The sequence below is a fragment of the Pholcus phalangioides genome, unplaced genomic scaffold (assembly GCF_987345545.1).
Source record: "Pholcus phalangioides strain wild (caught in Gottingen) unplaced genomic scaffold, Ppha-v1.0 ptg000010l_1, whole genome shotgun sequence".
Taxonomy (NCBI): Eukaryota; Metazoa; Arthropoda; class Arachnida; order Araneae; family Pholcidae; genus Pholcus; species Pholcus phalangioides.
The window spans coordinates 16,655,644-16,679,643 of NW_028301603.1; the positions used below are offsets into that span (position 1 = coordinate 16,655,644).

At 38.5% G+C, this 24,000-nt stretch overlaps 1 protein-coding gene across 4 annotated transcripts in view; it reads left to right on the forward strand.

Moving 5' to 3' along the window:
* The first annotated feature begins 259 nt into the window (after nt 1-259).
* Hk (potassium voltage-gated channel subfamily A regulatory beta subunit hyperkinetic) overlaps nt 260-24,000 on the forward strand; it is a 134,088-nt gene continuing 110,347 nt past the window's right edge. For all 4 annotated transcript variants that reach the window (XM_089237728.1, XM_089237731.1, XM_089237730.1 and 1 more), the window contains exon 1: nt 260-619. The gene's annotated coding sequence lies outside the window, so the exon portion shown is untranslated. The remainder of the gene's footprint in view (nt 620-24,000) is intronic.

Here is a 24,000-nt window from a genome sequence, read left to right on the forward strand (position 1 = left end):
GAGGGACTGGATGGACATCGAGCGTGTGTGTCTCCAATGTCTCTTCGAGTCCTTTCAGTCTAAAAAAAAAAAAAAAAAATTAAATAAAAATTAGTAGCCAGCCAATACAGTGTCCAGAAGCTATAAGCATCACCGTTTCGGGGGTGGCCAAACAGCGCCATCGCCGCCGTTTTTCACCAGGAGGGGTGGGGGAGGGGGGGGGAAGGGGCGGCCGCCGTCGACGACGACAAACGGGAGAAGTGGTTCCCTCTCTCTTGCCGTTAACCAATACACAGTTTTTCCTCAGAGAGAGTGGTTCGTCTCTCTCTCTCTCTCTCTCTGTCTGTCCTCTCCTTTACGGTGGTACCATCAACAACGACGATCCTTTGCCGAAAGTTTTTTGTTTTTTCTCAAAGGAGGAACGAACCGAGAGAGAACGGAAACAAAAAAAAAAATGGCTTGTTACGATCAAAACACTGGCTAAAGACACCCAAGTGGCGTGTGAAAAACAACACCAAAGATTTCAAGAAAACACCTACATTACATACAAAACAAAAACACGAAAGACAAAGGAACAGAAAAAGGAGCCAAAACTCGTCATCGTTATAACCACGGCTAACTTACAAAGCTGGACGGTTAGGTAAGTGGTTGACCAATTATTTCCGTTCTTAATTATGCAATTAATTCAGATTTCCGTACACTTTTGCATGGTTTGGATGCCTATTGCTGTGGTGGTGTTGTTGGTGCAGTATCTCTATCTCCCTCCCTCTCTCTCTCTCTCTCACTCCTCTCTCTTTCTCTCTATACTGCCGCTGCTGCATCGATACACAGGTAGTACTACTACGATGCTGCAGTAACGGGAGGGATAGTACGGAATTTGTGGGACAATGTGCAACCACGAGGTGTGGTTTTTTTTTTTAGGTGGAATTATGTAATTTGTGGGTTACTATTATTCTGTTTGGGTTGGGTGAAGTTTGTGCGAGTTTTTTTTCATACGTGTTTTTTGGGATGGATCAATTCTTTGGAGGAGGAAGAGTGCGTGGAAATTGTGTATAAGCTGTGTAGAGACGCGGGAAAATTCTCGCGTCCGTCGGGTGAATCAGTGCATTCTTAATTTCTTTTGGTGCTATGTGCGTTAGGGTACGGATTTAACTTAATGCACACGTGTATGTTATGATCGGGATTTGGGATTTTTTTTTTTTCGTGCCGGTGCGAGAACAATCTTTCGCGGCCCGCCCACATTATCTGTATGCATGTCCTCTACATAAGGGCTGGCATGATTCCATTCTAGAGGCTCCAAGGAGAGATCAATACATTACCATATAAAAATTCTTCTTATTTTTCTTTCTCTATAAATTTACTATAATTCAATACAAGAAGCTCTGTTGGGAGAGGAGGTTCTGGCTGGAACCATGGCCTGCCTGGATGGGCGGCATTCAGTTTGTGCACTGGTGTGTTTGTTAATGAGGGTTAAGACTCATTTTTTTATGTATTACGTAACTAAAAAATTGGCGAGTTTTAAACAGTTTGAGTTAAAATGAAATTGCGCTTTTCCAATGTTTTTGTTTTTCACCTCTACGGGGCTCTAATCTAGAAGTTCGAGGGGGGGGGGATCAAAACATTACCTTACACATTCTTTTCATTTCTTTCCCTGTATATGAATTTCGGTATAGGCCTCTGAAACTTCTGGCTGGGAGAGGAAACTCTGGTCGAATTCGTTTGTTCACTCGTATGTTTGATGCATAATAAAATATAATATAATACTCACATTTTTCTGTATTACATAAGTATAAAATTGATGCATTTTAAACAGTTTGAGTTAAAATGATATATTAGGTCAATATATATATTTTTCGTTTTTTTTTTTTTTAATTTCCATCTCGTTCGTGCCCTCTATCTTTTGCGGCAGGATAGGCTGCATACTTTGCATCTGCCCAAGTTCGACTCTATACACATATACCCTGTCCATCAACAGTTTCTTCGAAAGCAATGGCCGTTAAAATCGATGGATTTCAAGCACGATCTCAGAAGTAACTAATGCAAGGCCTTCAGCGCTTCTTTTTTTTTAAAATCAATTCTTTGAAAACGAAATATTGACAGCAATGGGTTTTGAAGCAAGGCCACGAATACAATAAGCTTGAACGCAAAAGAATTTGAAGCAAGGCCACAAATACAATAAGCTTGAACGCAAAAGAATTTGAAGCAAGGCCACAAATACAATAAGCTTGAACGCAAAATAATTTGAAGCAAGGCCACAAATACAATAAGCTTGAACGCAAAAGAATTTGAAGCAAGGCCACAAATACAATAAGCTTGAACGCAAAAGAATTTGAAGCAAGGCCACAAATACAATAAGCTTGAACGCAAAATAATTTGAAGCAAGGCCACAAATACAATAAGCTTGAACGCAAAAGAATTTGAAGCAAGGCCACAAATACAATAAGCTTGAACGCAAAAGAATTTGAAGAAAAGCCTTGAAAGTAATGGGTTTTGAAGAAAGGCCTTGAAAGCGATTGTTCTCCTCTTGCAAAGATTTAACAAAGACTGATGTTGTAGCAAGGCTTCAAAGGCAACAAGCTTTGAAGCAAATCCTTGAAAGAGATTGGTGTTGTAGCACGGCTTCAAAAGCAACAAGATTTGAAGTAAGGCCTTGAAAGCAATGGGTTTCGAAGCAAAGCCTTGACAGAACAAGCTTTAAAGCAAGGCCTTGAAGGGTGTTCACTTTGTTGCAAATCGCAATGCTCCGAATTGATTAGGCGTTGGTGGGTCATTCATTTTTTGGGATGGATCAATTCCGTCTTCTTTAGAGGAGGGGAATGCGTGGAAATTGTGCATGTGCTATACAGATGCGGAAAAATTCTCGCGTCTCTGTGTGAATCACAATGCATTCTTATTTTCTTTTAGTGTTATGCTAGTTATACGATATAAGTAAAGTTACACGTGTATAGGTCGGGATTTGTCGCGAGAGCAATCTTGCGGCCCACCTACATTATCCATATACGGGCTGGCATGATTCCATTTTAGATGCTCAAGGATCGATACATCACCTTATATATTACTTTAGTTCTTTTCTTGTTCTAGCATTTACCAGAGTTGGAAGAAGCCCTCTCTCTCTCTCTAAAACTTCTGTCAAGGGGAGGAGATTCTGGCCGAATTCATAGCCTGGGGGGGGGGGAAACTTTCGCTTTGAGTACTTGAGTGTTTTATTAGGCTTTAAACTCATTCATTTTTTTTACATTACATAAAAACAAAAAACGATGTGTTTTAATCGGTTTAAGTTAAAGTGTAATGCGCTTGGTCAATGTATTTGTTTCTATTTTTATCTCATTCCGTGCTCTTTATGTTTTTGCAAAGCAAAGCTTTGAGAGCAATTTTTTAAAAGCAATGGGTCGTGATGAAGGGCCTTTAAAACAAAAAGATTTGAAAGTAAAGCCCTGAAAACAATGGGTTTTGAAGCAATGCTTTGGCTGTAATGTGTCTTGAAAACAAAAACTTCGAAAGCAAGACCTTGAAAGCAATGCGCTTTGAAGGAATGAGGAATGCTTTAAAAGCAATGGGTCTTAAAGAAGGGTCTTGAGAACAAAAAGTTTCGAAAGCAAGGCCTTATAAGCAGTGAATTTTGCAGCTGTCTTGAAAGCAACGGATCTTGAAACTAGACTTCGAAAGCAATGGGTCTTTGAAGAATGACTCTGGTAGTCACTGACTTCGAAAGCAATGGGTCTTTGAAGAATGACTCTGGTAGTCACTGACTTTGTAGCACGGGTTTAGAAGCAATGCACTTTGTGTAGCAAGGTTTTATAATTCACTTCTTTGAATTGGCTTTGTACCAAGGTCTTAAAAACTGTTTCTTGAAAGGATTGTGCAACTATATTTGTAAATTAATTATTGTAAATATCCGAACATTTGTAAAACAAAAAATAAATAAAATGGAGATTTCTATCTACAGAGAGGATATACCATCTAATTAAGCTATTTCATACAAAAAACTTTTCTTGCAAAAATAATCACTATTATTTTGTTATTATTATCAGTGGATTTGGTAATAGTTGTGGACCATATTAATTATTAGACTTTTACAAAAGATTAATGAGGGCTAGAGTTTCCTGGACACAAGCTATGCTCTCTCAATGCATTCGTGCTTCCAACGTGTTCATATTACAGTAAAAACGTTGCTCTCTCAATGCATTCATGTATCCAACGAGTTCACATCCAGTTAAAACAATGCTCTTTCCATGTATACATGCACAAAACGTGTTCGGATTCAGTAGGAACGATGTTTAGTTGATGCATTCATGCTTCCAACGTGTTCATATCCATCAGAAAACGATACTCTTTCAATGTATTCGTTGGCTTCCACAGTGCTCAGCTCAAATAGACATGATAATGTGTCCGTGTGTGTGTGTCCAAGGCGAGAGTTCCAGTAGAGACCATGTTTCCTAGATGCATTCAACATGTTCAAATCTATAAATATAATGTCCTCCCGATGCATTAATGGATCCAACATGTTCAGATCCTGATGCTATCAAGGCGGCTCATTCCTTCCGCTATAATAAAGCATCTCTCCCATATAATGTCTCATTTCAGAATTAAAAATATCTCTCTCCAAAATACTCGTGCACAACAGGTTTCTCGCGCATAACTGGGCCCCTTTTCGTAGAAATTTATTCCACTTTGTACGTAAGCCATGTAATAAACATCAGGTGTGTTTTATGATGTGCAAATTCACGGAAAAAATCTTCGGTTCACACAATGTCCTCGTAACATGCGGGAGCGAGTCACTAAAAAAAAGTAGAGCAGAACCGTTTCTTTCTGCGTATTTATTTATTTATTCGCTGTCTAATCAATGACACCACAAATAAAACACGGGGGGGGACTTAAGTTTACAGAGCAAAGGACACAGACTTGAAGTTTAAATAAAATATAAACGAAACATACGTGGGAACAAAAAAGAAAAGAAACTAAAAGACGCTCTCGAGTTGCTATTTTTGAATCTTGTCTCGAGTCTTCCTTAAAGAACCGCTTTTAGAAAACGCCACGAGATGTAAATACGAAGAAGAAAAAAAGGCGGCTATAGTCGATCTAAAATAAACAAAAAGTTTTTTTGTGTGTTTATTTATTTTTCTAAATATTTTCCTGGAAATTGATACCGAGTATTTAACCTTGGAATCAATTTCAAAAAATAATAACAGTTATCAGATTCGAAATCCCCCCCACCCTTTGGCGCTCAGTTGTAACTGTTCGCGGTCAGGAAAGAGTGACGAGTCGTGTGTGTGTGTGTGTGTGTGTGTAACACGCGAGAGTCGCATAGAGTTTCCTTCCGGTTGAACAGATTTGAGTTTGAAAACCGGATAGACCAGGGATTTCTGAACTTTTTTTTTCGGTTTGCGGCACCCCTGCCCGATGTCGAGGTATTTCGGCTGCACCCTAAATTGCCGTGACATCAGGGCCATAACTAGGTACTGTATCAGCCGAGATCATTTTTTTATGCATGTACAGGTACGCATATACAGCCGCCCTACTCGTAACATTGAATGAGCGGTTAAGAAAAACAAAGGGTGCTTCCCCCCCCCCATCCTCCTCCCTCTCTAGGACAAGGCTTATCTGGCGAAGTCCACATGCAACGTGCAGGGCCGTCTTTAGAGCATCATGGGCTTCCCCGGGCCAAGTGATTTTTCTGAGGCCCTACCTGGAAAATAAATTCTCGAAAATTTCAACCGGTTCCCATTTTTGTGAGGCCCCCGGGCAGGCCCAGGCGTTAAGACGACACCACATTTTTTTGTGTGGAGAAAATAAATGCTCCCTTCGGGGAACCCCGTATGGCGAACTATGTTTGCCGGGCCGGGGGTTAGTATCTCTTAAGACGGCACTGGCAACGTGTTCAGATCTTGTTGAGACTATCTTTGATGCGTTCATGTCAAGTACAGACGACGCCCTTTACAGCCGCGTTCATTGCAACCAACGTTTCCAGATACAGTAACAACGTCACTTTTTTTTTATGCGATCATTATATTTAACGTATTTGATCAAATATAGATTATTCATTCTCGATCATGTGTCCAAATCCAACGCATCTACAGAGAGAGCCGCTCTATAAAGGTGTTCATTGCATCAAACGTTCCCAGATTCATTTCTGTCATCGATTTCTTTGATGCATTCATTGTGTGCGTAATGTTTTCAAATCAGCAAATGACGTTATCACTGTATCCATTGCATTCAGATCCATAATTGACGATAATTTACGAGTTTTTAATGCACCGTATTAAGATCAGTAACAAAGCCACTTTTTGCAGGCGTTCATTGTTGCCAACGTTTTCAAATCTATTACTGTCATGGACTTCTTTAATGCGTTCATTGTATCCAACGTATTCGGAAGTGATTTTCGATGAGTTCACGAGTCTATAAATCCAACGTATTCAGATGAGAAGCCACTCTTTACAGGCTTTCATTTCATACGTTCTCAAATCCACTACTACTTTACCGCACACCAACTCCGGTCATATATCGCCATACGGTAATTTTCAACCAGTGGAGTTGGGTGGGATATGAAGGTTCCACCAGTCGGTGGTCGCCCCAGGCTCGGCAGATAAAGAAATTGCTTCTGACGTTCTATGCCCGGATTCGAACCCTTAGACCTTGATGGTAACCTTCACGGTGGAAGCCGAGCACCTTACAACTACGTCACTCGGGCGCCCTCAAATCATTACTGTCGTCAACTTTTTTGATGTGTTTATTGTGTCTAACGTTTACAGATGAATGATATTCACTTTGTTATCCAACGTATTCAGATTAGGGCTGGTCCGATTAATCGATTAATTGAGTCGGTTAATCGATCAATTGTTAATCAGTTAAAAATTTTAGTTGAGTTAATCGATTATTTTTTTAATTGCGTGAATTAACTTAATTTGTTTGAAAAAATCGATTAAATGTCTTACAAATTATGTTCCAAAAACAATTTTTTTTTGATAAATGAACAATCATATTTAAAAATATTCGAATCAATATTTTGATCAAATTTTCAGACAAGTCAATTCAACGGAAACTGATAATTTCAGTTTCAAATTGAGTTTGGCGGTAGTTTCAGGAGACAAAACCGTAATTTATTGTCTCCACTATGAGCAGCAGTTTTTCGTATTCTTGGAAGCATCAGCTCCTCTGCACGGAGGAGGTTCTGGGAAAACAAGCAACAGTATAATCGAAAGTAGTTGAGTAGTTTCGAAATCAGTGAGTCACCTGAAACAAACGATTTTCTACAAGGTCGAAGTGAAGAAATTCCCAGATCTGACAAACTATGTTCAGCATACTAAATTGCTTCGAGAGGGCCGCCTTCATTTCTTGATCTATTACCATATCTTTTCCACACCTGCCGAATAGGCGTGTGAAATGAACAAAAATATTTTCATGGCATCTATTGCAATATATGATTGAAAAAAAAAAATTATTCAATTAAAATTAGATTAATCGATTAAAATTTTTTTTATTAACAGTTAATCATTTTAATCGATTCCCAGCCCTAATTCAGATCAGTGGAGAAGCCGCATTTTACAGGCGTTCATTGTATCCAACCTTGTCAGATCCAGTAATGACGTCGATGTACTCAACGTTTTCAGATCAACAAATGACGTCGACTTTTTTTTTTTTTTTTTGCGTTCACTGTATCAAACTTATTAGGTGTTCAAGAAGTGAAGACAGTTTTTGATGAGCTCATGTGTCAATAAATCCAGTGTTTTCAGATTGAGTAAAGAAGCTGCTCTTTACAGGCGTTCATTGTATCCAACATTTCAAATTCATTATTTTCGTCGAATTTTTTGATGCGTGCGTTGCATCTAAGGGGGTTCTAATTGTGTCCAACCTGTACATAGCAAGTAATCTATATATATAAAATTGATTTTCTGTCTGTCTGTCTCTGTGGTTCCCAACTTCAAGACGCGAATGCGAGCCGATCTCCCCGTTAAAAAGTCTCGCCACAGAGAGGAACAGGCCTACAACGTTACAAATATTCAATCATTACACTTCACTTACAATTTGAAGTATAGATGGCAGCACTGAAATATCATACACAACACTAGCTACACACTCAGACTGTTAGGTGCACTCACTTTGTTCCAGACTCTGCCACGAAGCTGGGCTGGAAGAGATCTCGGCAACGGGATAAGTCCGGTGGCAGAGACCCTGGCGTTCATTCATTCATGTCTGTCTGTCTGTCTGTCTGTGTGTGTGTATGTTCTCTATACAAATCTACAATTTTAGACCCATCGTCGCCAAATTTTGCATATATACCAAATGGGACCCGACTTGAACGATAGGCTACTTTAAAATTTCGTCAGAGCAGGGCAAATGCCCCAAATGGACAAAAAACCGTAGGGCAAAAATGGTTTTTGGGCCTCCACAATCACTTTCCGAACGTTTACTTTGGTTACCGTGGTTCCCTAGCAATGCGTTTCAGACGTGTATATGCCTTTACAATGGTTTGTCACTTCTGTAATCGTGTTACTATATGTATAATAGTTCATGCCTTTGTAATGGTTTGCCACTTTTTCAATCCTCCCAGTAATGAGAATTTTTTAATAGATGCTGTAATCATCATCAGCATCACTTTGAGGGTCAGGCAAAGGATGATCCCCATTGAAATCTGTTAAAATTGCCGATTTTACTGTAGAAATACGAAAATTTAGTGGGGTTTTCCACTAAATCAATAATTTTAAAAATTGTACAGAATTGTCGATTTTTGAAATATTGAGATCGCTTAGAGATATACGAAGCCCAGGAGATTGAATATGAAGTAATTAACCGGACCTACTTTTGAGTTGGATATCCATGCAATAACATTGATTTCAACTTTATATTTACATTTTCTCAAGCATTAAAATTCCACAGCTTTAATTAAGCATTTTTGAAAGCTGAAACACTCAGATGGATAACTTGAAGTTCGGGGGGGGGGGGTCGAAATACCTAGCGCCCCTTAAAAAAGGGTAGAAAAATTCATTTCTACGTTTCTTTAAATCACGCAGGAAGTTGCCATAGTGGTTAACTTAGACACGGTTTGTATGTCCCTCAAAGAAAGAGGAAGATATCACGTGATCCAAAAAGCCTCATTGAAGAAAACCCGAGCAACGCCGAGCATTATAGCTAGTAATTAATAAAAACGGTGCTTATTCGAGATGTTCATTGTGTCCAATGTATTCAGAGAAAGATGCTACATTTAATGTCGTTCATATGTTCAAAACTAACTATCTTAGTCCTGGAGCCTCACTAACGCCTGCTTTGCCCTAGCCGCCTCCTCTTGTCCAAGTCAGGACTTGGATACAGAAAGGAAAGAACCATGATACTACTCCTGGAAGCAGTTTTAGATTTTAGCGCTTGGAAGTGGTTCTTTTATATGGAAAAATATCTACCAAACTATTCTGGGGAGCCACAGATGAATCATGAATCGGACAAGTGAGCCGGCAGCATGTGACAAAAGTTTTCGAAACACTGGCGTTACTGTGTTGGAGACACCTCAGTTGTACTTATGTGTCTCGGTGGCAAAGATAAGATGGATATCGGTTGAAATGAAAACTTTTAAAGTTCAATCAATCACTTATAATTGAAACGACGCGTTTGAGTGTCTATCAAAAAACATCAAAAACTCTCAGACAGTCGGTGAAATCTACCTCATCACAAAGTTAGAATAAAGAAAAGTAGACAAATATGAATTACAAATCGTTTCGTGAGCTTCTTTTCTTTTTTTTCACTACTATCTCTTCAATCACTAGTTTGTTCTCTTCTTTTTGGCAACAAACACCAACACGTGAATAGTACTGTAGAGAATGGAAAAAAAAAATAACCAAAAAAACTGCAGCGAAACGAATGTTAAGCAGTAATTTTGAACACATTTCCCACAAGAAAGAAAGACAGAGCTATTCTGAAGCATTAAGTGTTAGAAGAAAAAAGGAAAAAAGAAAATGGCGGCTCACATCGCCGTTAAATCTGCTATTGTTCTTTCTTGTTCTTCTTTGTATAAAACACATTCTACACTTCTTTGTGGAGTATTTTAAGATATTCCACCAACAGCTGCGTGTGTTTAAAGTGAAACTTTTACAAAAAAAATAAATTTTTCTCTTGTGTATTATTTTATGTGTGTTGTTTTTTTGTTTAGCCTTCAACTTCACGCCCCGAAATTTTCGTTTTATTTTGAGTATCGCTATCTCTCGCTCTCTCTTTTTTTTTTTTTTCGTTTACGCCACTGAGATTCGCGAAATATTTACTTCTACAATATTTTATGTATGCGCACCTGCTTCTCGTGCGATTAGGAGCGTAGATTCTACACATTTTAACGTAATGCATTTTTATGTGTATTCGTCAGTTCAAATTGCTCTCGAGTCTATCATTTGAGTTTTTGGGATATCATTAGGAGTGAAATTTCCATTGTCTTTTTTTCCCGGCTACAGCAGACTGTTCGAGTGTGTTGGAAGTATGTATGGTGATATGTCCCGATTCACCCTTTCCCGTCTCATCCTCAGGTGATAAATACCAGTTCACAGTTTCATCCACACCATCCTCCCTCCCGTTCATATGTTGGCATCTTAAAGATGGAGGTACGGAATGGACTTCAATATTTTTTGAATTCGGTGCATGCCCATCATTAGATGCGGAACCTATGTCAAGGGTGATCAACCCTTACGAGAGTGTGAGTCACATCATTGGTTTGAAAAGGTGTCGCGGTTCTCAAATTCTAAATGACGAAATTTTAATTTTGAACTTTTCACTAATGTAATCCAAAAATATGGATCATTTGAATCATGTGGAAATGTGTCTTAGGCCACTTCAGTGATGTAGAACTATGCCACCGATGATACCATGCTTGCCCGGAATGCAAGAAGGTGAAGGCCTTGGTTACCGAGTTCACCTCGGCATAAAATCCAGAAAATATGTGTTTCTTTGATATATTGGGCTGAGAAAAAGCCCAAAAAAATATATATATCACTTTTTATCACTGTTAGTATGGTTTGCATATTGAAAACTAATGAAGGCTCGATATTAATAAAACTTCTGGAATGAATCAGACATTAAAATGAAATGAAAATTATATTTAATTACAACGATCGCAGTACCTAAGATTTTTAATTTTCATTGCGAAAGTTAGCGCCCTCTATGAGAACAACAGAGAACAAAAATAAAATTATATAATGTATCCTACATACTGAAGACAAATTAGATATTTTCAAGGCCAGTATCAACTCTTAAATCTGGGTTTTCTTTTCAAAGTCTTAACTTGGTAACATATCCATTCTGCATTATTAAATTTATCAAAAAATATTTTGACTCTTGTATTTTTCGAGTGCAGATAAACGAAACTACGTGACCTGTCAGAGACATGTCAGGGCCTCAATTGCTCAGGGCAATGTCCTTGGCACTCTAATTCATAATTTGCACGCGCATAATTTCCAAGTGGCACCAAAAGGACTTATTGCTACTTACGCTGATGACAGTGGCATAATCTTGTACAGATAAAAAACGCAAAGAAAGCCCTAACAAATCTTTAAGAGATGGTCCAAAAAAATTGAAGAGTGGCGTCTTTTTTCGAAGTCGGCTCAGTTGAATGCTAGGAAAAACTGTTTTTAATATGGGCAACTAGAAAAATTGAGCTTTCCCCCCCCCCCAAATGCATTTCGTAACATACAAGTAAACATTATTCACATCCATCTGATACATATAAATACCTTGGTGTTAGCCTCTGATTTCGATAAACGTTTTTCGTTCGCCCATCCCTATTCTGAAGCTATTAAAAAAGCCAAACAAGCCAGAGGGGCCCTTAGCAAAATTTGCAGGCGTAATATGGCCTTTTCTATCTACAACAAAATATAAATTGATCGCACGTCCACGTTACTTTATGCAGCTCCTTCCTGGATGTATTCTAGAAATTCTAATATTATTGCTCCTAAACGTAGGACTCCGAAGTTTTGCCAGGTAGCCCTAGTTCACGCATCAGAAATAGGCATATATATACGCAGAGGTACCAAGATTAAATTAATTCACGATCATGAATTATGCCAAAAGGCTCTCCAGAAAGTGCTGTGATTCTCTTCACAACTCTGACTATGAAAGAGGGAGAGAGAACACTTTTGTGTAAAATCTCCAGTTATAATAGCACAGATTTAAAAAGCCTAAAATTTTTTTGAGATGTCGAGACCCAATGTTCCGGGTCTTTAACATGTATTACATAGATAATTTCTCCCTTCTGATACTGTCAGAATTTGTACATTGCATATGTCATTGTAAATACTTCATGTGACTTACACATATTATATTCCCTATTTAACCTCAAGTTCAGTATATTGTAAACCATTATTATTTTTATCCGCATTATTATATTCATACAGCATTAATTACATCACTATTAACAAGTTGCATCTTCAGCATCTTACTCTTCATACGGTAACCTTATCATCATCTAGGGCGAGGTAGCCCAGGTCGATAAGATACTCGCCTAAAGTACCAAAGGATGTTTAGAGGGGTCGCGAGTTCGGTACCCGGTTCGTCCTTGTCAGAAAACTTGACATAGGGGTATAGCAAAAACAGCGACGTGACCGCAGAAAAAAATTGCTACCGCATGGAGTCCCCCATCGAGGGGTTAGCGCACCAACCTCTCGATGAGTATGCAAAACAAGCCTGCCGTTCGAAACCGGCAATAAATTGTAGGTCCCGATCTCTAATTAGGCCTCGTGGGTAGAAAATGACCGTAGTGCGACAAAAATGACCAAATGAATATCATTCTATCAGGGGAAGATGAGGCACGATCTCTGGTTTTGACATCGTTGCTTCCATATTGAAAAGTCCCCCCCCCCCATTTTTTTTTTTCTTATAATATTTCAAAACTGGACACAGGGCAAACAGGTCTTAATCATTTTTTCTGCCTCAAATGTTGTTGCGCACTTTTATAGTACAACGAATGCTCCACCAACCTCTCGATGAGTATAAAAAAAAACAAGCCTGCGCTCGGAATCGGCAATAAATTGTAGGTCCCAGTCTAATTACCCCCCTCGTGTGCAGAAAATGACCGTGGTGCGACAAAAATGATCAAATTATCATCATCTATTCGTATTGCATCATATTATCACGTATAATTAGCATCACTTATCATCAATACACGATATTCATTAGTTCTTGTGGAGGTGGCTGGTGACTCCCGAAGTAAAGATGTATTTTCAGCCACATTTTTTTTGTTTTCTGCAATTTCCGCCATCTTAGAATTGGTGCGAGATATCTCTTAAATTGTCATCATCCCCTATTCTCTTATACCAAGCGTGGCTTCAATGCACTAATAATTTAACTGGCAGAGCGATGATGGACGGGGTTGCGAGCTGTTAAAGTCTTATCAGTAGGCATCGGATTCCTATGTCTTTGCATATTTTCTATTTTTTTTTTTTTTTTTTTTTTTTTTTGCATATTTCACTATTTTTACGTGATAGAGCATATTTTCACAATTTCAAGGCATATTTTGCATATTTCATAATTTTCGATAATAAGAAGCAATTTTTTTTCCTCGCTATAAAAAATCCTGAAATTCAGGTTTTTCAACCAATCAGCAACGACATTGAATTTTTAAAGCAGCGGTTCCCAACCTTTTCCGACTCACGGAGCCCTTTCCAGTACATAATTTCTATGGCGGAGCCCTGTTTTTTAACTCGAGGAGCCCATTTTAATATGGCGGTACCCTTTAGGCCTCTGTTTTTGTTTGTTTATCAGTTTTATTGATTTATTTTATTATCCACGAGTAGCCGCGAAGCACCGGTTGAGAACCGCTGTTTTAGGGCATAAAACTACAAGCCCTTCAACGACACTGGGGTGGGGCTGTAAATGAATCGCCCAATTGTAAAACTAGTTTTTTCACAAAAAGTGAAAAATAAATTTTTGTAGAGTTTTGTGAGCTGACGCTTGTTATAAAATGTTAATGTTACGCCGTTAAAATATTGAATTTCAAGCAGTCAGCTCGAAAAACACACTCTTCATTAGTTTCTTTTTCACTTTTCTGTAAAAAAAAATCTGGTTGGACGACTTAACGAGTTTTGCAACTGGACGACTCAAATAGATTAACATCTGAATCGGTGATGGTAACTCGTGGGGGGGGGGGGGGGATTGGCTTAAATTGGCATATGGGGGGGGGATTTTTCAGCGTTTGTGGGAAATTTCGTAAGTAAAAGACAATTATTTAAACATCTTTTGTCACGGCTACGGGCTCTAGCAAAGCCTCCTAGAAGTACTAGGAGGCTTTGGCTCTAGGCGTTGTGGCGGTCACTTTTCTCCGCTTGCGCCATAAATGCTATTTAGCCAAGCCGTGAACACTGCCGGAAAGGTCATAACATTCGGTGACCGATGAAAATGTTGCCATTGATAATCATAGCGGAGCACCAGGACAAGTCCCGAAATCCTTTTGTAAGCAAAAATCAACATTTAAAAAAAATACCAGAAATTGTAGTATAATCGTCAAATAATAACGTTAGTAAACATTGAAGGTTTCAAACCGTGGTAAACATTAGTAAACATTTTTAATTTAAAATTTTATTACAATTGTGTGACATTAATTTACACGTATATCGCGTGCACGAGATTTTTTTAGTGTATTTGTAGCTTTTTGGGTAGCATGAAGCTATTTTATCGAAAAGATGGCAGTGGTGTAAACATTAGCCCTTGCCTATTGATGAGAGTGTATCAAGAAATATTTTAAGGCCGAGATAATACTATAAAAGTTTAATAAAAATTTTTTTACAAAACTTGGAAAATGAAACCAATGAGCGTATCGGTTGCTTTTTTTGTTCAAGTTCTAAAAAGATCTTTTGTCAAACTTTTATAGCGTTATTCCGGCCTAAGAACAAAATCATAGAATCATGCATAAAATCATGGAATTAGAATCTCTCTTGTATGAAAAAAAAGGATGAGAATTCCATGAATATAAAGGTCTCCCTAAAGCTTTTAAAGAGCTAAAATATTATGGGGGGGGGGACTTACGCCGGGATTACACTATAAAAATCTTATATATAAATGTGAAAGTATGTATGTATGTATGCTCTTTATACAAATCTACAGTTTTAGACCGATCGTCGCCAGATTTTGCATATATACCAAACAGGTTCGGGATTGAACCGTAGGCTACTTTAAAAGTTCATCAGAGCTGGACAAATGCCCGAAATGGGCGAAAAACTGCCGGGCAACAATGGTTTTGGGGCCCTCAACAATTACTTTCGGAACGTTTACTTTGGTTACCGTGGTTCCCAACAATGCATTTCAGACGTGTATATGTCTTTACAATGGTTTGTCACATCTTTAACGCTGCCATCATTACAGTTTATTCCTTTATAATGGTTTAGCTCTTTTCCAATACTCCCAGTAATTGAAGAAAACCCTGGAAGCACCAGATATTTTTGCTTGCATGTATATAGGGTGTCCTGTAAGTGCTAATGTGGCCTTTATCTCATCAACCACCCATCGTTGAGGTATAGTTTCAATTTAAAAAGTGCTTAAAAGGAGTTTGAATAATATTCGCTGCAGAAGCTGGACATCTGACGTCACTAACAACAGAGAACAACAACTACGACGATAAAACAGGGAATAAAAATGTTCTACGCCAGCTGATGAACTCAATGCTTGCCTCAAATCATCAGCACTCTACTTCACCAAACACCATCTCTGGCCATATCGCTACATTGCAATTTACTGCCATTAGTGAGATGGGTTGGAAGTGAAGGTGCTGTCTATCGGTGGTCGCCTCGAGTTTGTTAGGACATCAACACTCTGGCACGAAGCTAAAAAATTATCATTATCCACCAACATGCGAGTTCAACTGCAAAATGACTCAGCACTGCTATCATTTTCACATCCGTTGATAAAACTTGGCAATGGAAGAATTCCCGTAGACCCAAGCACTGGACTGATAACGTTCCCAAATGGATTTTGCCAGTTATTATATATATAAACTCAGTTCAAGAACTTGCAGACAAAGTCTTCCCAAACATTCAACAAAATCACCGAAACCATGAGGGGCTTTGTGAGAGTGCGATTCTGGCACCGAAAAATGACAGTGTGAACAAGATCAACGGAAAAATCCTAAAAATTATTCCGGGAGACTCCACATCTTACAAATCGGCTGACACTGTCACAGACACAGCGCAGACAGTTCTGTATCCTGCAGAATTTCTGAACTCTTTGGATATTCCGGGTGTGCCACCACACAATTTGACCCTCAAAGTCGGAGCACCTGTAATGCTTTTAAGAAAATTTGGAGACACCGATACTCTGCTATGGCAACAGACTCTGCGTGAAGAAATTGCACAATTGCATCATTAAAGCAACGATTCTAACTGGATGTTACAAAGAAAAAGAAGTCTTCATTCCACGTATCCCAATTATCACCGAAGAAATGCCATTCACTTTCAAGCGATTACAGTTCCCGATTCGTTTAGCTTTTGCCGTGAGAATCAACAAAGTGCAAGGCCAGTCGTTAGCAGTGGCAGGTATCAACCTATTTGAGCCCTGTTTTTCACACGGACACCTTTTCGTCACCTGTTCGCGTGTTGGTAATAGCAAAAATTTGTACATCTACACACCAGATGGAAAAAGAAAAAATATTGTGTGTCCACAAGCGATTGCCTGAAGATTTTAATTAAAATATTTAAAAATAAAAGTATTTTTTTCTTATTTGATGCAGAAATTTTTTTGATTAAGAAATAATTAATAAGCTATACATATATACATTTTTTACGGGGCGGGCAACGTCACCGGGTATCAGCTAGTGCATTTATAAAACTAGAAAAATGAAACAAATACGCGCATCGGTTGCATTCGAGCAAATGTAACCAACAGGCTTATTGGTTGTTTTCTTCAACTTTTATAAAAGAACTTTATTAAAACTTTTATGGTGTGATTCCACCCTGAACCTATTTTGATTTAGCCCGGGATTAAACAATGAAAGTTTCATAAAAATTTCTTTTATAAACCTTGAAAAATGCAACCGCTGATCTTATTGGTTACATTCGAGCAGATGCAACCGATAAGCATTTTTTTGTCAAGTTTTATAAAATAATTTTTATTTTCATCCAGAAAGCATTGATTATGGAATTTTCTGCATTTTCATCTAGAAATAAATAATTCTGGAATTTTCTGCATTTTTCATCCAGAAAGCAATGATTATGGAATTTTCTGCATTTTCATCTAGAAAGAAATAATTCTGGAATTTTCTGCATTTTTCATCCAGAAAGCAATGATTATGGAATTTTCTGCATTTTCATCTAGAAAGAAATAATTCTGGAATTTTCTGCATTTTCATCTAGAAAGAAATAGTTCTGTGATTTTTTGCATTTCCATATAAAAAGAAATAATTCTGGAATTTTCTGCATTTCTCATCCAGAAAGCAATGATTATGGAATTTTCTGCATTTTCATCTAGAAAGAAATAATTCTGGATTTTCGCATTTTCAAAGAAATAATTCTGGATTTTCGCATTTTCAAAGAAATAATTCTGGATTTTCGCATTTTCAAAGAAATAATTCTGGATTTCCGCATTTTAATCTAGAGAGAAATAATTCTGGAATTTTTTTGCATTTTCATCTAGAAAGAAAATATTCTGTATCTCTGCCTTTTCATTTAGAAAGACAATATGCTTGATTTCTGAATTTTCGTCTAGAAAGAAATAATTCTGGAATTTTCAACATCTTCATCAATTTCTGGAATTGTTTATGGTGCTGAAATTATTTCTTGCATTTATTCTGAATTTCCGTTTCCCCTCTCCCACAGAATATAAGGGGAGTATGCTTGTGTTTGTGTATCCCTGTAGGTTGACTTGGTTGTCACTCTGCTGTATTTCAGTCTGTAACCCCTGCTTCCAAGCTCGGTATAATCCTTACTGTATACAAGTCCTAAGAACGTACAGGCATGTGCAGTCACACAGGATTTCAAAATTTGAGGAGGGAAACAAATTTTCCATTCAAAAAAATTGAAGTCGCCTATAATCTCAACCTCCTTTAAGTGGTGCGGCACATAAGACAGTGGCGTATTTCGGGGCTGGGAAGGGGCACCGAACGGGCAATAAATTTGTAAATTTGTGGTTGGACACGAAATTAGATTAAGAACTCGGGAAGACGGTGGAAAAACAATTAGTCCGCCTTTGACGGGGGGACGGACGGACATGAAATACTTGACTGCACGGGGGTGAAAACCTCAAACCCCTACGCACACTAGCATTATACAGGGTGTCCCGTAAAGTTTCGTATATTTCCCAATAGTACTTTGTCCACCACTGTCAACATTACAATGAAAACTTAAGCCAAAAATATTCAGAAGAGGTTTTAATCGTACACCCCGCAATTTAAAGGACTCTATCTAATGTGCATATTTCCAGTGATTTGCTTTCATTCAGCACCTTCTATCGACAAAAATTCGAACTAAATTTTTCTTCATACCCCAAAAAAAAAAAATTTTCTTCGTGAAAATAAATTTTTCCTCAAACCGCATTCAAATGAACAGATTCCTTCAATTTTTAACGAAAAATTTTAAACTGTTTACGAATTTATGGGACGCCCTGTACTCAACTGCGCAGGGGCGTGAAGACCTCAAAAAAAGCCCACGTACTTTTTAGCTTAGTGCTAATGTTTCGCTATTATTCCAATAAGTTTGCTCGCAAATTCCAAGTTTGTATCAATCTTGGCAAAGCTTAGGTTGAGATTTGCGTTCATAATATACCGTTACGGTAAATGTGATTAATCCGGTTATTATGCATAATCGCCGAGCATTTTGCCCAGTTTGATAAGTTTCCCAAAATTTATCGCTTTTACCGGTGATTATTCATAGTACCCAAGAGTCATTGGTGAATGTGATGAATTTCCCTAAATTAATTACTTTTATCGGCAATTATGCATAGTACCCACAAGCGTCGTTAGTAAATTTAATAAGTACCTTATGAATAAATAATAAGTACCTTAACCTTATCATCCCATCGATTATTATTACATGTTAAAAAAATGTCACTTTCACCAAGCATTCATTATGTATAGTACCCAAGCGTCGCGTCGTTGGTAAACATGATAAATCACACTATCAGATATATTCGGTACATCAGTAGTTCTCAAACTTTTGTCACCTTCAGCTCCCTTGACCAATTCATGAATCGCCTGCGGCTCCCCAGAATAGTTTGGTGGATATTTCCCCATATAAAAGCACTACTTCAAAAATCATAGACACACAAATCAATATCCCCAGCTTGCCGCGAAGCACACTTTGAGAAACAATGCTATACATGATTAGTCATACATGTACTGTATCATTATATCGGGGTACGATAGTAAATTTTGTTATCATTATATCGGGGGTCCGAATATATGTATATATTCATCACACACATACTAGACTCATTCGATTTTTTTTCATATGAATCAAATTCATCAATTACACCAGGGTATTATGCATAATCACAGATATAAAGGCGATAAATTTCAAGCATTCATCAAGTTTACCAACGACCCTTGTTTAATATGCATAATCACCGGTGATAATGCTTTCAGTATTTATCAAATTTACCAACGACGCTTGGGTATTATGCATATTCGCGTTATTCTTGGTAAGTTTGATAAATTTATCAAACTTACCAAGACTATTGGTAAGTATGCATAATAAGTTATTATGTATAATAACCGATTCATCATGCATTTACGGTAACATATAGATGTTTAATTCACACTGGGCTTCTTCTGCATTAACTAATGCACATATTATTTGTGCATTCGATTCAAATTATCGATTACGCGTGGAGAAACACCTCTCCTATTTACTCGGAATACACTGCAAAGCCCGTTCGAGAAATCATCGGAAAAATATTCGAAAAAGTGAGAGGGACAGGGGGGAAAAAAAACCTGGAAAAACATACGTGTTAATATGCGTACGTGTGTGTGTTTTTCCGGGGGGGGGGGAGAGCCCACAACCCCCTTCAGCTCCTTTTCCCGAAACTAAACATAGAAATCTTGAGCTTTTTCCAGTGGCTGGGCCGTAAGAGCAGTCGCAAAATTAACCGTGTGTGTGTATATGTGTTTGTGTGTCCCGGAATTTCTCTTTCTTTCTGGAGTTTCGGGAGGGAGAATAAGGGGTGGGGAGGAAGATGAGGAGGGCGCGTCAGAGGAAAAACGGGTTGTTCGAGTCACGTGGTTCGTTCCTAATCCCGCCTATTGACGTCAACGGTGACGTCACTGGCCGTGACGTAAGACACCCGGAGTGACTACTTCTCCACACACAACCTCCATTTACTTCATTTTATTATTTATTTTTATTTTTTTTTAGGAATGGGGGTCCCTGGAAAAAAGGGCGGAGCTCCAACACGGATCTAAATTAGATGGGGGGGGGGGGGGCCGAGGAAAAAAATAATACTAATATATAAACTGACCGAAAAAAAAATTATTATTTTTTTCAGATGTTAATTTTGGAAGCAAATTAATGGATTCTAAATTGGTGCATAGGCCCTACATTCCGCAATTTACTTTTTTTTTTCCTCTTGGAACTCTACGGGTTAGGATGACTTGTGTGTGTGTGTGTGAATTTAATTACTAAAGGGGGAAAAATACTGCATTAATTAGTGAGTTTGCATGTGATGAAAAAGGAGACTTGGAATTCGCGATTATTTGCATGTATTTCTTTTTTCTAGTTTTTTTTTACATTATTTGTAATTTGCTGGAAATTGTAGAGAAGTTCCATGAAAATATTGCGATATCTCCAAGTGTGTTTATACGGGGTGACCTGTATGTGCTAATGCGGTCTTCATCTCATCAACCGTCCGTTGTAGAGTTTTGGTTCCGATTTTTTTTAAAAAAAAAAGCTCAAAATTCGGTCAAAAATGACCCTGTATCAGTTTTGAGAGTGAAATATAATGTGCCAACAAACAAATTTTACGCCTCCCCCCGTTTTTTAACTTCCAATTAGAAAGTTTTCGTCCTGTATCTCCTGAAGCTAAAAGAAAAAAAAAATCCCCTCATGTTTCTAAGTCACAATATTCGCTAAGATATTTGAATTCAGAAAATCGGAGAAAAGATGAGAAAGAACAGCAAAAAAACTAACGGATACGACGCTCCTTTTCCCTTCATTTATGCTGTCCTTTCCCCACCTTTTCTCCGATTTTCGAATATCTCAGCTACTATTGCACTTAAACTCCTTTACGGTCAGGGACGTAATATTGCGTCCAAACGCCAGAGTGGAATGAAAATTCAATTCATCTGACTTTTTCCTCAATCTCTTTATTCCTCACGGCGAAGGCTTATTGTAACCATATGTGTGTTTCCTCCCCTCTCAACGCTCTCACCACCATCGTGATATCTCAACTTGATAACGATATGGTGGCGGTTCCGCTCAGCTTCCTCCCCTCCCCTCCTCCTTCACCACAGCATCCTGTCCACACACACACACACACATATGTAATAATCCTTCTATTATATACTGTACATAGAAGTCAGAAAGAGAACCAGTAAAAAAAAACTGCAAAGCAAGTTTGCAGGTGAGGGTGAAAAAGCAAGACATAAGGGGTCATTCAAGTATTACGTCAGTATCGAGGGGGGGGGGAAAGGGGGTTTCGGATTTGCTGACTTTTGATGACGGGGGAGGGGCGGGGGTTTGAAGGTTGATTACGTCATCAACCACCCCTTTTTGAAGATATGAAATATTCTAAGCCGCTGACGAAATTTTGCTGACAATGGGGAGGGGAGATCGGTGTTTTGCTAACTTTTGCTGACAAAGGGAGGAAGGGTCAAAAATGGCTGAGAGAGAAAATCTGCTTACGTAATACTTGAATGGCCCCTAATACTCTATTTTCCAATTATCTCTGCTGTTGCCCCCATCCTTATTTTTTTTCTAACGTGAAGCAAGACTACCACATTTATCACCTATACGTCTAATACAGATCACTGAAATTTATCGCTAGCAGCTTGTATGCGAAGTGGGGGTTGAAAACAAAGAATTTTTTCTTCTGAAGGAACAGGGCAACAACTTTCTGATTGGAAGTTAGAAGACAGAGGGACCGTATAAATATTTGGATTTTTTTTATTTTATTTTGTTACGCACTGTATTTTAACTCCCAAAACTGGTACAGGATAATTTTTGTGAACTCCTTATTTTTTTTTATATTGAAACAGTACCTCTATACGACGGATGGTTGATGAGATAAAGGCCGCATTAACACTTTACGGGACATCCTGTATACGCTATGCATATCTTAATGCTTGCTTTCTTTTGCTCTGGACACGCTGGTATATATTGTCACAGAGCAATGACTCCCAGACTGAGTGCCGCGGCTCCTTGCAGTGCCGTGAGATCGCTCAAAGATGTCAAGAGATATTTTGATGATGAAATTATATTTAAATTACAGGTTTTTTTGGTCATAAAATAACTTCGCCGATACACGAGCCCCTAGCGACCGTAAAAATCAACGAATGCGAACGGTTGAACGTCATTGCAGCACCTTTATTTAAAGTCGGTCCTCGTGACCCCCCAATGTAATAAGGCACTTGGGGGGGGGGGAGGGGAAAGCAAAGCATCAAAAGTGTTTCGGGCGTGCGGGGTGCTTGGCGGGAGTTAATGTTATCTGAATCAGTTCTTGGCAAGGCTACAAAAGGGGCAGAGAGAGGTAGATGAGTTTCGTGCCCCGGACCGGTGGGGGGGGGGGCGCCGAATAAACATCACACTCCTTTTGACCGCTCCTTCACCACTGTGGAAAGGCCGCCAAAAATGCATGCTTATCCCTGATTTTGGGAGTGCTGTACAACATGCTATGATTGGCCGAGCGTCCACGGCAACATCACTGAGTTATAAGTAGGATGTGGTTATAAAATGAACCATTTCCTCTATGGGTTAAAGGAGTACGATGTGCTCATACTCAATGATGCTACATAAGTTGTGAGTTTGTGGATTGAAAATGTATAATGACACTTTGAATATGATCAACATTTTTTAATTCCCTACCATCAATTATATTTTGAATGAAGTTTTAATTATTTTTTATTCAAATTTGGTTCTATTGCGTGCTAATCAAGACGTGAACGTGGTAATTAAGATGTTGCGTACTAAACTCATGAGGTGGAATTTCATTATCGTACTAGTGTTCAGCAACACGCATCTAGATGCTTGATTCACGCATAAAAATATTCTATTTTGCTCCAAATTTCGTTGAGTAGCGCCGTGTGAAGGAGAGAGGGCAACTCGACTCATTCCCGTTAACTCAAGTTGAGGCTACTCGAGTTCGATTTGAGTAGCCCCGTGTGAGGAGGCTCTAATAACAGTCTGAGTGAGTATCTAGTGTTGCGCGTGAATTTTTTTTAGTGCTGTCATATATGTTTCAATCTATGAGTGAAGGGGAAGTGTAATGATTGAGTATTTGCACCGTTGTAAGTCTTCCGCGCTCTGTGACGAGACTTGAGAACCACAGAAAACGTGATTCCGCACCAAAAGCTGTGTGGCAATATTTATCATGACAGCGGTGAAGTAAAATTTAATTCATGGGCGGCCATTGATCTCTATGATTGATGGACTTTGCAAAGATCTGTTGCGATCATTATGAAAATTTATTGATTGAATGTGCATTCAAATGTCATTCTTGCATCACAGCAAAATTACAGTAGATGATCGTTGTAAATACTCTCTTCATTGCTCTCCACAAGTACAGTCAAACCTCGTTAGTGCGTCACCCGGTTAACACGTCACTCCGCTTACCGGATCACTTTTTTGGAAGTCCCTATTATCTTCAGGCAGGAAATGGCACAGCTATGGCTTACTCCGTTTAATGAGTCAATCCGCATATCAAGTCATATTTTTGCTCTCCCAAGAGTGACTCATTAACGAGGTTTGACTGTATTCATGTGACGACTTCATACATACTCGTACACACTTGTTTTGCTTCATTAATTCATATCTTTTGTGCTTGAAGACTTTCTCAGCTTTCTCAGACTTTCTCTGCTCTCCTGCTGCGGTATGAAACTAGTTCCCAAATGAAACCAAAATGACAACATGAAAAGAACCCTCGCGC